This window comes from Mesocricetus auratus, unplaced genomic scaffold, assembly GCF_017639785.1.
Source record: "Mesocricetus auratus isolate SY011 unplaced genomic scaffold, BCM_Maur_2.0 Super-Scaffold_6730, whole genome shotgun sequence".
Classification (NCBI taxonomy): domain Eukaryota; kingdom Metazoa; phylum Chordata; class Mammalia; order Rodentia; family Cricetidae; genus Mesocricetus; species Mesocricetus auratus.
In genome coordinates, this window is record NW_024429184.1 from 4,559,368 (window position 1) to 4,573,269 (window position 13,902).

Here is a 13,902-nt window from a genome sequence, read left to right on the forward strand (position 1 = left end):
TTGATAGAAAGCCACAAGATAAAGCCTACACAAATTAAGGACAGGCAGAAGCATACAAAAGAACAAAAATGAGAGCTAGGGATATGTACCTCTCCTACACGCAGCCTAAGATCCAATTCCTTCCACTATAAAGAGAAGAAAAAAGGAAGCAACAACAATGTATCCCCACTGAGAATCACATTTGGAGGATTCTTTGCCTTCACATAATGATGAAATCAAGGACAGTTTCTTCACATGGAGGCCTTGGAAAAAGGCTTCTCCCTCATCCTGGCCGAATGAGGAAGAGTCGAATGGGCTGGCCTGCAGTTGCCCAACTCCCTGGGCCTCTGGGGAGGAAGAAAGAGGAAGCTAGCCATTGTGTCCAGACCAAGTGAGAAACTTAGTGATTTCCATGCCTGGTGTTTTCAATTCTGGGCCTTTGAAGGTCACTTTAATTTTTTAATTGAAAAAAATAAATAAGCATTACAGTTGATGACCTGCCAGTCCTCCCCCGCCCCCCACCCCACCACCACACACACACACACACACACACACAACTATCACCAAAGGCCAGAGTCCCACCATCTTGTAAACAAGCAAGCAGAACTATCTTGAGAGGACCAGGAGTCAGTGAGATAGAGGTTTCCTCACATGGATCCCTGCTCCCCTGAGGATGCACACCCCATCACCAGCGAAGCCTCAGACTGGACTTCTTTGCACTGCAACCCAGAGCCCAGCCCTGGGGCTGGGACAGTCCTGACACTTCAGCAGTAGACATTGGCACATAGCTTTGACTACTGAATAAGCACGCGGAGGTAACCATGCTGCCCAACAGCATCTAGAGCTCTTGTCCAGAGTGCAAGCCCTGGACACCGTCCCCAGCACTGCAGCGTGAGTGTCCGTATGCACACACACACACACACACACACACACACACACACACACACACACACACACACACATGCCTCCGGAAGGGTAGACGCACAGGCTAGCAACATGACATGCGAGGGAGAAAGGAAAGAGTCTGGTGCAGACGTGGCTGGGAATCCCAGCCAGCAGAGAGCTGAGTGAGATCTCCTGGCAACAGCAAGGCAAGGCGACACTGGCAAAACACCCGAGGATCACCGGAGCCCAGCCGCAGCCGCTGGCTTCCGAATCTCACCGTCCTTCCGTCCCCAGGCAGGGAAGGGTGCCTGTGAAAGAACCAGAGCAGGGGAAGGGCTCTCTTCTGGCTTGTCCAATACGGACGGAGACAAACCGGAGTCAGAGGCTCCAGGTCTGCGGGGCTTTGAGGCCGGGGCACGTCGGTTACTTAGTGGATGTTTGCCTAATAAATAAGAAATAAGCTGTGCAGGTCTTTGGATGTAATCCAGTGACTCCCACGCCCCCAAAGAAGGGGAACACTGACTTCCACTCACTCACTCTTTACACCATACATATTTGATGGCCATCTGTCACGCTGCAAACTGCGTGGGACACACTAAGAAAACAAAAAATTCAGGGAAGGCCAGCGAAGAGCTGCACAAGGCGATTGCAGATGATCAGCAATATGAAGAAACAGACAGGGGATGGAATATAGATTATATTGGCAAAGGTCCCTGGGATGGGCAGCCAGGAAAGCGTCTGGAAAGGGGTCTTTCTGAGCTGAGGAGTGGGGAATGAGGAAGGGTCATCCAGGCAGAGGAAAGAAAGGCATGCCCTGTGGGGGAGGCACACGAGGATTCGATGTCTGGGGTGAGAAAGGAGATGCAGAGATGCTCTCCACAGAAAGGAGATGCTCTCCACAGAAAGGAGATGCTCCTCTCCACAGAAAGGAGATGCTCTACACAGAAAGGAGATGCTCTACACAGAAAGGAGGTGCTCTCCACAGAAAGGAGGTGCTCTCCACAGAAAGGAGATGCTCTACACAGAAAGGAGGTGCTCTCCACAGAAAGGAGATGCTCTCCACAGAAAGGAGATGCTCCTCTCCACAGAAAGGAGATGCTCTACACAGAAAGGAGATGCTCTACACAGAAAGGAGATGCTCTCCACAGAAAGGAGGTGCTCTCCACAGAAAGGAGATGCTCTACACAGAAAGGAGATGCTCTACACAGAAAGGAGATGCTCTCCACAGAAAGGAGATGCTCCTCTCCACAGAAAGGAGATGCTCCTCTCCACAGAAAGGAGATGCTCTCCACAGAAAGGAAATCCTCTACACAGATGTGCATCACTCCGCGTTTTGCTCCCTCATCCTTCAACAGCAGGATGTCACCTTCCTTTGACACAAGGCTTGATTAATATTGACTCCACTCCCCAGCGCAGAGACGCGACTACAATCTACGCTTGGTCAACTGATTCCCCGCCTCCTCCCACCCATCCCCAAGATCCCAACCATTCATGTTAAAAAGTTCTCATGTGCCTGGGCCAGCCAGGACACTCTATCGGGTCAAGAAACAAGACCTTGCCACCCAGAGCTGATAGCGAAGGAGTAGGCCACAAGGGGAAGAAGCTGTGTATGTGAATGCAGCCAGAGTCCAGGGTCACACAGAGCTGAGCTGTGTGACCCTTCATACAGAGACGAGGCGGTCCTTCCAGCTGCACCTGGATTTTTCATCTCTCCTGTTCCTTCCATTTCTCAACCAACCCAGAGACGGGATTCGCACGACTTAGAACTCAGACGTGCTGGTGGCTGGGTGACAAGAAAAGAACTAAAATGGATGCAGAGAAACGCATCAGAGAGCTAACTCAGGGGGCAGGAGAGAAGAGTGAGACCGCACCGAGCAGAACCCGGAGCTAGGAATCAAGCGCTTGCTCACCCATGTATGACCTCTTCCTCACGCACGTATGACCTCTTGGTCCACGTGGTCTCTGCACATCTCTAGCTGGCTTGGGATGCGAAGCTGACCAAACTTCGTGTCTGAGTCTTGGTTGGCCCAGATCCCTCTAAAGGCCTGAATTGTTCTCATTCTCAGCTCAGAAGTCCCTGTGTACAAGTGGCTTCCAGGATATAGATCCGTGAGTTTCCCCCACTTAATTCCATCCGTGTTTCATCTTTGTATGGCATGATCATAGACCACGGTGGTTTTTTTAGATCATGTGTACCTTTGTCCTCTCCCAGAGGAGAGGAAGACAGACTATGCCTCCTTTAGCCATTGGTGCAGACAGGTACTTGGCAAGCATATGCTAAGGAAATGCTTCCTCCACAAAGAACTGATCATAGCTTGAAGAAGTAAATGTGCTCACCCAATGAGCGGCATTACATGATGTGCACATATACTAAAACATCCCATAGAGCCAGGTGTGGGGCCATGCACCTATAATCCTAGCACTCGGGAGTCTGAGGCAGAAGGACCACAAGTTCAAGGGTAGCTTAGGCGACATATAGACATGGTGTCTCAAAAAACAAACAACAGCCAAGCATGGTGGTCCACGCCTGTAACCCCATCACTCAGGAGGTAGCGGATCAGGAGTTCAAGGTCATGCTCAGACACATGCTGAATTCAAGGACAGCCTGAGCTACATGAGCTCAGACAGAGGAAGGGAGGGAAGGAAACATCAGGTAGCAGTCCATAAATCTGCATCACTTGTATGTTTCCATTAAAACTTAAATAACTATAGTAGCACAGATAGAAACGGTCACTTCGAGGTAAAACTGCAAAAATGAAGACCCATAAGCAAGGGAGCAATGGCATCTGGAGTAGGGCATTTACAGTGTAATGAAAGTATAATTATCAAGTTTTGGGAAAGCGTCTGAAGCAATGTCAGTTGATAAACGACGAGCAAGCCATCGCATAGACCGTGCCAGCGTTTAGAAATGAATGGACGCCTGCAATCAAAACCTAAGTACACACGGATAACTGCAGGAAGGGAGGTGCGAGAGCAAACAAGGGATGTGGGAAGCAGGTAGATCCGGGGATTTCTTTTATAGTACTTTTCATTTCCTTACAAGTTGAGTTAACAGTAGGTAGGTAACATGGAGTTGGGCAACATGCTGACTCAGACTAGAGCACCCGCGTCTGTTGAGGCTGTGGGAGTCATGCCAACCTTTTGGAACACCTTGAAGGTCAAACGGGTTCCTCAACTTAGAAGCTCCCCAGTTCCGTAGCCGGGTGTGGCGCTGTGAGCGCCTTTAACCTCGTCCTCGCTCAAGAGGCTGGCACGGGAGAATCGTGAGTTCAAGGCCCGCCTGGGCTGCAGAATAAGGCCCTGTCTCAATACCCCCCCCAAAAATAACTAGTGTTACGGTCCTGTTTAGCGCACAATGAATAACAACTACAATAGAAACTAGCAAGCTCCCCTGTCTAAAGAAAGGAGAACAAAGGGCTGGAGAGGCTGAACGGTGGTTAAGAGGACTCTCCACTCTTCTGGAGGACCTGAGACCTGTTCCCCGCACCCACGCGAGGCAGCTCACAAAGTGTCTGCAGCACCTGCTCCAGGGGGCCCTTGGGCACCTGCACCCGCATCCGGGTACATACCTCTACATAATTAAAAGTGATAATAATGAACCCGGAGAGAGGAGAGAGGGAGGAACGCATATAGCTCCAGCACAGCCTATATAACCCCGGGGAAATACCTAAGTCTTCTCTTATCTTCTATTGTTGTGAACCAGGATCATGTATGGTCCAGGCTAGCCTTGAACTTACCACGAAGCTGGGGGCAACTTTGAACTTCTGATCTCTCCGCCTCCGTCTCCTGATCACAGATAGTGCTCCCAGTCTATGTGTGATTCACTCGAGGCGCCAAGGGCCTCATGCAAGACAGGTAAGCACTCTCCCGTCAAAAGCCCCACACCCAACTTGTGTCCTCTTCCGGGCCTTAGCTTTCCCCGTGTGCAGAAAGAGCTGACCATGGCATGGGTCTTCCAGAGAGCTCTTAGGTAGCTGCCTGGCCCAAGTGAGCCCTCCTAAGATCTCATCAGCGGCACAGTCGTCAGGCTAAGCAGAGAGAGACAGGGGAACAAAAGCTTCAGTCAAGCCTCGTATTTTTTCCACCCCTTGATCTGGTTGGTGCTGACTGTCCCTTTATTGTTCTTAACTGAGTGCAGGGGAAAAGGCCTTTTAATGGGCAAAGAAGGGAAGAAAGAATGAATCACTGGGTCCTTCAAGAGAGGGGACTTGAAAAAAAATTATTATTCCTATGCAACATCAAAGGGACACTTAATAGTTACAAAATGGTTTACAATCACTTGCTGGCTGTTCCTGGGGTGCTCTGTCAGAGAAGCTAAGTCTTGCTCTCTTCTGAAGGCCGCTGTGTGCTTGTGTCTCCAGATAGATGATAGGTCGGGTGCCGTCCTTGCTGTCAAAGAGAGGAATCAGCGACTGGAGGAGCAGCAGGACTGAGTATAAAAGTCAGACAGCAGGGAGTCAGCCCTCCCAATGTCACCTTCCATCCCCTCGCCCAGAACACACCCTGGACACCCTGCTTCTGATGAGGGGAACAGGGAACAGGTTTGTGGTGGAGCTGTGATTCACGCCCTTCGTTGGCTCTATAGTCCGATGTCCTGGCTCTATACATTCACTCCAGGCTCTCCATGAAACGAACCGAGCCTTTCCTAGCCTCCGCTCTCCGTACTCTCACCATTGGCGGACAACTAGACAATGAATGCTTGCAGTCCCTGCCCCCTCCAAATTAATACACTGACATCCTAACCTGGAAGATGACGATGGTGATGACTTACAGCGTCCTTATAAGTGAGCTTCGGAAAGCTGGCTCACCCCTTCCACTATGTGCGACCCAGCAACGTGACATCACCAAGTCGTCAGAAAGCAAGCTCTCAGAAGGCCCTCCATCTGGTCAGAGCTTTCGTCCTGGGCTTCCCAGACTCTACAACCATGAGAAACAACTTTCTCTTGTTTGTAGGCTTCCTAGTTTGTGGGATCTTGCTATAGGGCCCAAACAAGTGCTGTACCTACAAAAGGCAGCCAAGAGCACTCCGTAGTCTCTCGCCTGTGAGGGCGTGGTGAAGCATTACAGGGTTTACAGGCCTCACCGTGCTAGCCCCTCCGACCAGGGACTTCCTGCCACCAGACCTGTGAGACATAGATAACTGTTTTCTTAAGACACAATCTGTGGATTATTTATCATTTCAGCACACACTTAAGACTCTCTGCTCTGCCCCTTACCCTGATAAAATCCCAACTGTCCCCAGAATTTTACTCCGTGGAGGTACTAAAACCCCTATCTCTGGGCCCTACAACCCCTGCATGTTTAACTGTGGGGACACTTAAATACTGAATTTTTTCAGGTTCTGTCAATCTGTCAGTTGGAGTTGGCCCATGGGGACACATGTGTCATTAGTTTCCAAGTCCCTTACACCTTGCTCTGGGTCTCCTTCGCTAAACACATACTATGTTGGAGGGGAAAGAATACAGTATGCATTATGTGACTTAAACAACAGCAGTAAGCTGAGCACGGTGACGCAGGCCTGTCACTGAGACGGGAGAGTCACGAGGTCCAATGCCTGTCTGGGACACGGAGTACGATCAAAACCAGGCTGGGTAACTTAGGGAGACTATCTTAAAGTTTAAAGAGGAGAAAGAGGGCTAGGGTGTACAGCTCATAGCTTGCCCAGCATGTACAAAGCCCCGGGGTTGAGCCCCAGCACTGCAAAACTAAAGCCTTTAAAGCTGAGTGTGGCGGCCTGTGCCTTGCGATCTCAGCACTCGGGAGGTAGAGGCAGGAGAATCCAGAGTTTGTGGCTACACAGTGAGTTCAAGGCCAGTTTATGCTGCTTAGAGTCCTGTCTCAAGAAAGAAAGAAATCAGCAAATCCATTTTCTTTGTAAAAGGCTGCTGGGGGTTTTGGGGAAGTGCCTTGCCAGAGTGAGGACCTGAGTTTGAGACCCAGAACCCACATAAAAATGCCACCTTGTAATACCAGCACTGGGAGAAGGACTCAATGGCTAGCTGGTGTAGCTTAATTTGTAAGCCTCAGGACAAGAAGAGACCCTGCCTAAAAGGAAGTGGATAGCATTCCTAAGGGTGACACTGGTGGTTGTCCTCTGGCCTACACACACACACACACACACACACACACACACACACACACACACACACACGAGGAAGAGGGTGGGCTCCTCCTCAGGCCCACTGGGAAGACTTACTTCTAACATGCTTCCCCCAATTCCAATCACAAAGGGCTCTGTAAAGTCCAACAGTTCCATCACTGGAACCACATCCACTAGAATCAAGTCTCTTCCTCCTCAGAGCTAACGTTGGCCCTTTCCAGAATGTTCTTGAATAACCTCTCCGTCTTATGCAACTGAAAAGGCTCTGCCTGCCTGGAAAGTTTTGGAACGGAGTACTGGTGCAGCGAAGACTGAGTTTCAAGAACTAATATTTTATTTTACTTGTTTTTTCAAGACAGGGTTTCTTTGTGTAGTCCTGGCTGTCCTGAAACTATCTCTGTAGAACAGGCTGGCCTCAAACTCATAAATCCACTTGCCTCTGCCTCCTGAGTGCTGGGATTAAAGGTGTGCGCCACCACCTCCTGCCTGTTTCAAGGACTAGTAATTGTGTTTCTTTAGTGGGCTGTGTTGTTTGTTTTGTTTTGCTATTTTTGAGACAATGTCTCCTGCAACCCTGATGGGCCAACAACTCTCTGTTTACCTGCGGATAATCTTGAACACCCGATCTTCCTGCTTCCATCTCCCCGTGCTGGGATCATTGATGTGCATCACTACTTCATTTTATGTGACCACTGGAACCAAACTCCAAGGGTTTTGTATATGCTAGACTGATCTATATCTCCAACCCAACCAAACTCATTTTTCCAGGGAGGGATGGGGCGGTTCTTGAACTCACACAGACACACACCAAGAAGGAAAGCAGAGGCCATATTGGAGACTGGAAAACCTACACCCTTTACCCCCAAAGCTGGCTGGAACAATTCTCCCTCTTCTTCTTCTCCCCATCCCTGTCCCCACTTTCTTCATGTCTTTGGGAGTCTCCTCTAGTCTCAGAGAGAGAGAGAGAGAGGGAGGGAGGGAGGGAGGGAGGGAGGAGACAGAGAGAGAGGGAGGGAGGAAGGGAGAGGGGAGAGAGGGAGGGAGGGGGAGAGGAGAGAGAGGGAGGGAGTGAGAGGGAGAGGAGGGAGAGAGGGAGAGAGAGAGGGAGAGAGGAAGGGAGAGAGTAGAGAGGAGAGAGGGGGAGAGGAGAGAGAGGGAAGGAGGGAGGGAGAGAGAGAGAGAGAGGGGGAGAGAGAATCTGAGTGTTTGCTGTTTATGTGTTTCACCCGTGCCCAGCTACTGGGGCCTCTCAACCTACCTGGCACCTGAGCATACAGAACAAAGTCCCCACCGGGTCCATTCCTCCAGTCCCAAGTCTAACTTCTAGAAAACGGAGTCCGATTGGCTGAGCCCAACTTTACAAGCCACAGTCGCAATCAGTGGTCTCCAGCTTACCTGGGAATCAGCTCTTCTGGGGCCCAAGGTCAATCTCTGGTCTCCAGAGCTGTTGCCAAGAAATGCCAGGTACAGGTTAAGTCATGTCTGCTCAGATGCAGGAGGCGAGGATGGCTAAGGCCAACAGAGCTAACAGCATTGCCCAGGAATGAAAAATAAACAAACCCCTGTTTCTGCCTCAGTTCCCCATCCTAGCAACACCTCATCTGGTACTCTTGCTGCACAACGGGGAACCTAAGGAACTCTCACGATGTTAGGCTGCGGTCGTCACTAGACAGGACCTGGACCTGGACACGGGAGTCACCTTTGTAGCAGGGAGCCTGGTGCCGGGTGCAGATGAGATCAAAAGCCAGCCTGGGCACCATGCACAACCAAGTGAATCATCTCCTAAATAAAATGATGAGTTGTGCTGTGTCTGCTCGAGATAAAGCAAATGTCAAGATGGGTGGGGGTTAAGAGATGGGGAGTCTTGGCATGGCGTGGTGGTGTGCCCCCGTAACCACAGCGCTTTTGAGGTAGAAACAGGAGGATCAGAAGTTCCAGTTTAGTTCCAGCCAGCTAGCAAGTTTGAGACCAGCCTCAGCTACATGAGACCCCACTTCAAAAAAGTAAAAAGCATAGGGGGATTCTATAAAGACAAGGTAAAAGGAAAAAAAGCATTCCAGAGGAAGAGAGGAGGAAGTGTTTGATGGGTTGGGATGTTTCTCGGTTGACAGAGAGCACCTGCCTAGCATGTACAAGGTCCTGGGTCCAGTCACCATCACTGTGTAAAACAAGGCATGGTGGCATACACCTGCCTTCCCAGCACTCTTGCGGTAGGCAGAAGGATCAGAAGTTCAAAGTCATAGACCAGAGAGATGGCTCAGTGGGTAAAGTTGCTACCAAGCCTGACAGCCTAAGTTGGATCCTGCAAACCCACACAGTGGAAGGAAAAACCGACTCTCAAAACCCTGTCTCTGTCTCTGTCTCTGTTTCTCTCTCTCTCTGTCACTCTGTCTCTCTCTGTCTCTCTCTCTGTCTCTGTCTCTCTGTGTCTCTATCTCTGTCTCTGTCTCTCTGTCTCTGTCTCTGTCTCTCTCTGTCTCTCTCTGTCTCTCTGTCTCTGTCTCTCTGTCTCTCTGTCTCTCTCTCTCTGTGTCTCTGTCTCTGTCTCTGTTTCTCTCTCTCTGTCTCTGTCTCTCTCTGTCTGTCTCTGTCTCTCTGTCTCTGTCTCTCTGTCTCTCTGTCTCTCTCTCTCTGTCTCTCTGTGTCTCTCTGTCTCTGTCTCTCTCTCTGTCTCTCTCTCTCTCTCTCTCTCTCTCACACACACACAGACTAAAGAAGAAATGATAAAATTCAAGGTCCTCATCATCTGCCAAGCAAATTCAAGATGAGCCTCTGGGATAGTGCCATGGCAGTGCCGTCAGCTTCCAGATGCATCTTTTTTTTTTTTTTTTGATTCTGCAATACAGCAGGTGAGACAATACCTTTCAGATTGAAGTCGCCATCCATGGCTGTAAAGTGAAGCTAGTGGCAGCAGCTTTGCTGCCTGGCTGAAAAAAAAACCAACGATGATATAGGAAGTGTTCCCTGCAGAGTACCCGGGATGAGTCGGAGGGAACAGGTCAAAAGCGCCCATGCCCTCTGGGTTAAAGGGACTCTTTCAGAACTAGCCAGACCACTCCAGATGAACCCTTGTGGCAAAACTCAGTGATCAGGGGACTTTGGCAGGTACACCCTGGCTTCATTCAAGTGTCCTCTAACTTAGGGCCTAGAGCCCGAGGCAGCAGGATTGTCTGCGTGCTGCTGACCAGCGGCGGGAGACCTGCACAGGCCAATAACAAAGTTATGATGTTAATCATTACAGCGCTGTGTCTGTTTCTGTCTGGGAACAAGGCATGGTGATCTTTGTTCCCCTTCTATAAAGATGAAAGGTGAGGTGCTCCCGAAAGTGATGAGCCCCAGCAGGGAGAACGGTGGCGTGCCCACCCTGCCACCTGGCTGGAGAGACTTCAACTCCCAGCTCCCCACACTTTCCTTGGCTTCCTTGGGGTGGGGGAGGGTAGGGATGAAGCCTGAGTCTCTGCAGGTAGAAGACCCGGAGGCAAATTTGCTCCTCCTGGGAAGCCGGCTGTCTTACAGTTCCTATTGCAGTGATGAAACACCACGACCCACAGCAACATGGGGAGGACAGGGTTTATTCAGCTTGCACTTTCCGCGTCACAGTCCGTCCTGAAGAATGTCAGGGCAGGAACTCAAACAGGGCAGGAACCTGGAGGCAGGAGCAGAAGCAGAGGCCACAGAGGGTGCTGCTTTCTGACGGGCTCTTCCTGGCTTGCTCAGCCTGCTCTCTTACAGGACCCAGGACCAAGCACCATGTGAGGATAGTTCTACCCACAGTGAGCCCGGCCTTCCCCATCAATCACTAATGAAGAAAATGCCCTGCGGCTTGCCCACAGCCCTGTCTTATGGAGGTGTTCTCTCAGTCTAGGTTTCCCTCCCCTGCAACCACCCCAGCTTGTGTCAAGTTGACAAAAAAAAAAAAAAACTAGCCAGCACACCAGGCCAACTCATTCAAAGGAGAGTTTCATGCAGCTGACTGACAAGAGAGTTAAAAGGCATTATAAAGATACATATGACCAAGAGGTATAAATGTGTGTCCCCGTAAATAAAAAAATCCCGAACATGATGTTCCTGTGACATTATTCACAAGAACCAAAATGTGGATGGAAACAGGCCAAGAAGATGGGTCCCACATAAAAAGGTTAATGAGCTGAGTGTGACACCTGGAAGTCACCATAAAAAGCTGGGTTCGACGGCATGCATTCTAATCCCAGCACTCCCACAGTGAACTGGGAAGAAATCAGCTAGAAGCTCACGGCCCAGGTCTCCTGGAGCACATGGCCCAGTGGTGGACAGCAGGGGACTCCCACCTCGACTAGGGAAGAGAGAGCAGACTCCAGAAGTTTCTTCTGGCCTTCGTGCACACATACATACAAGTACGCCTAAATAAACACAGTTCTTGGTTTTTTTTTTTTTTTTTTTTCTTCAGCGTGGAAGCAGTTCTAATTCCAGCTACTTTCAGGGACGAGGCAAAAGAATCAGAAGTTCAAAGCCGGGCTGAGCCCAAGGCCAGCCTAGGCAGCTTAGGGAGACTTTGTATTAAAATGTAAAGCTAGGGGACTGGGGTGCCGCTAAGCGGCTGGTGTGAGGCCCTAGATTCTGTGCCTGGTACTAAAACAAAGAGAAGAGGGGAGGGAGGAAGAGAGGGAGGGGCGGGAACACCTCAAATGCCCCAAATGCCTATCTATTAATGGACATAGGACACGGCTTATCCTTGCCAAATGCCCAGGTTAGGCAAATACGCAGAAACAGATGGCAGGTGAGGGTGCCCAGGAGTGTGTGTGGGGGGGGGGGGTAGGAACCAATTGCTAATGGTTGTCAGAGTGACAATAATGTGCAGGTCTGTGACTGTGCTAAAAGCCTAGCCTGGCACTTTAAGCAAACGAACTGTATGGTGTGGAAACAGCGTCTCCAGCAAAGCTGTTTGAACAGATCGTGCCTAGAGTCGGGGTCCAAATCACAGCTCCCCCACCTTTTTGGCAAAATCCTAAGCACTGCCGGTTGTTCCTGGTGGCAGCTCCACAGTCTTGGGCGGGGCAGACTAACACCTTGCCCTTGGGACCTGTGTGTTTTCCTAAGGAACTCTGCACGGTTGAAATAAATAAGCAAATGCAAGCAAATGGAGAGGTTCTGAAGCGAACACAGAGCCTAAAGGGAGAATCCTTGAGAATGTAGAAGCATGCTCAGGATGGGAGCCACTGTGCAAAGGGCATGGGCCAGGAAGACCTTGGTTTGCTAAAGGCACAGAAATAAGACCGGGAGGGTTGGAGCACTTCTTTGTGAGTTGCCCTGAACAAAGTCCTGCGAGTCCTCTGAATCCTCTCACGGGGGAGACAGTTTCAACCATTCATTAATTCCTAGCACCCCATTCTGTGCCGGATATGGACGCCCAACTACGACTTCTCTTTCCACCATCTTCATCCCCTCCTGCCAGGCAGATGAAGTCTGCGCCTCTAGCATGGGATGCACACTGCACAAAGGGACCAAAGATGTGCACACGGTTCTCCAATCAACAGTTGTGAGCCAGGAAGATCCATGGCTCTGGGTGCCGCACGGCACTGGCCACCGAACTCACCTGTGATGGCTTAGGAGCTGTCTCCCTTGAAGAAATGGGACTTGCCCAGTCGTTCCCAGGTCTGCAGTGGCCAGTGTGTCCAGAAGGGCTTACCACTGCGGTGGCCAGTCTCCAAGGACTGCCTCTCAGCCGGCACCAGGCTTATCTGCCAACTGGCCTGAGTCATATAGCTCTGTTAGAGCAAATGTGATACCACTGTGTATTTTGTTGTTAATTTCAAGGTTCTGTTTGTATGCGTGTGAGAGAAAGGGAGAGAGTGTGAGTGTGCGTGTGTGTGCACATGTCAGTGTGTGTGTGTGTGTGTGTGTGTGTGCTTGAGACAGGGTCTTGTGTAGCCCAGGCTAGCCTTACACTGTATAGCTAAGGATGACTTTGAATTCCTGTTCCTCCAGATGTGATCCCCCCCCACCTGCCTGACTCCAGATGTGGTTTATAAAGGCAGAAGCTTGGGACGGAAGCCCGTCTGGATACCGGTTTGCCTCTTTTCTGCGTGAGCACCAGAAGTATGGGACAGCGTCTCTGGTCTTTTTTCCTCTGACGGCATAAGGCTTCTGCTGTTGTTTCCAGAGCATCACCTGTGGAAGTCTGCCTCTGGTCTTTTCTTAAAGATGGACTTGTCGACAGAGAGGAGAGACTTATTTCCGTGTAACGCATGAGTGCTGTGTGTGTGTGTGCACCACATGCTTGCTTGGCACCCAGGGAGGCCAGAAGACAGCACCTGAGGCAGAAGGCAACTGGGTCTCACAGACTTTCAGAAGCACCATGAACCGCAGATTGGCAATGCATGAGGGTTCACCCTGTGTCTCTGGCCACCCGAGAGCTAGGTCGCCCCACGGGTCAGGGGGAGGCTAGAGGTGGTGGCTTGGAGACACACTTGCCCCCCCACTCACCTCCTCTACCTCCCCTGCTTCCCCACCTGTCACATGACAAGCAGCCTCTGTTTCACCAGGGGTCATCGGGGCTGATGTTAGGGTCTAGTACAAGGGCTGGTGCATATTTCTATTTAAAAAATAGTGATCAGAGATCTCGTTTGCTGTACGTTCTTGCTATTGTTTCGTGGTTTGGGGGACTTTCCGTCTTTGAGACACGGTCTCACTATTATTGTTCAGATTGGCCTTGAAGTCCTAGGGTCAGTCCTTGAGGTCCCTGAGCAGCTGGGATGACCACCATGTCCAGCACTGTGGTAAATCTTACATGTCTTATGTTATTCTCATGGAATCTCCCTGGCCACCCTCATTTTACAGTTGACGGAAGGGAGACCAAAACAGCCGTGAGGTTGCAAGTTGAAGGGGGAGGTGGCTGTCGGTTTATCTGTCAGGACCTGAGCCTGCAGTGAGGACTCAGAGCCTCATGAGATTGGCTTCAT

The 13,902-nt window shown here is 50.5% G+C and overlaps 1 long non-coding RNA gene across 1 annotated transcript; it reads right to left on the minus strand.

Annotated features, from left to right (window-relative positions):
• Positions 1-5,069: 5,069 nt before the first annotated feature.
• On the minus strand, positions 5,070-12,691 carry LOC110342114. The gene is made up of 4 exons (XR_002384114.2): positions 12,537-12,691; positions 10,479-10,610; positions 9,826-9,891; positions 5,070-5,293 (listed from the first exon to the last, which is right to left on the minus strand). It is a non-coding gene; the product is annotated as an uncharacterized LOC110342114 (long non-coding RNA).
• Between the last annotated feature and the right edge of the window lie 1,211 nt (positions 12,692-13,902).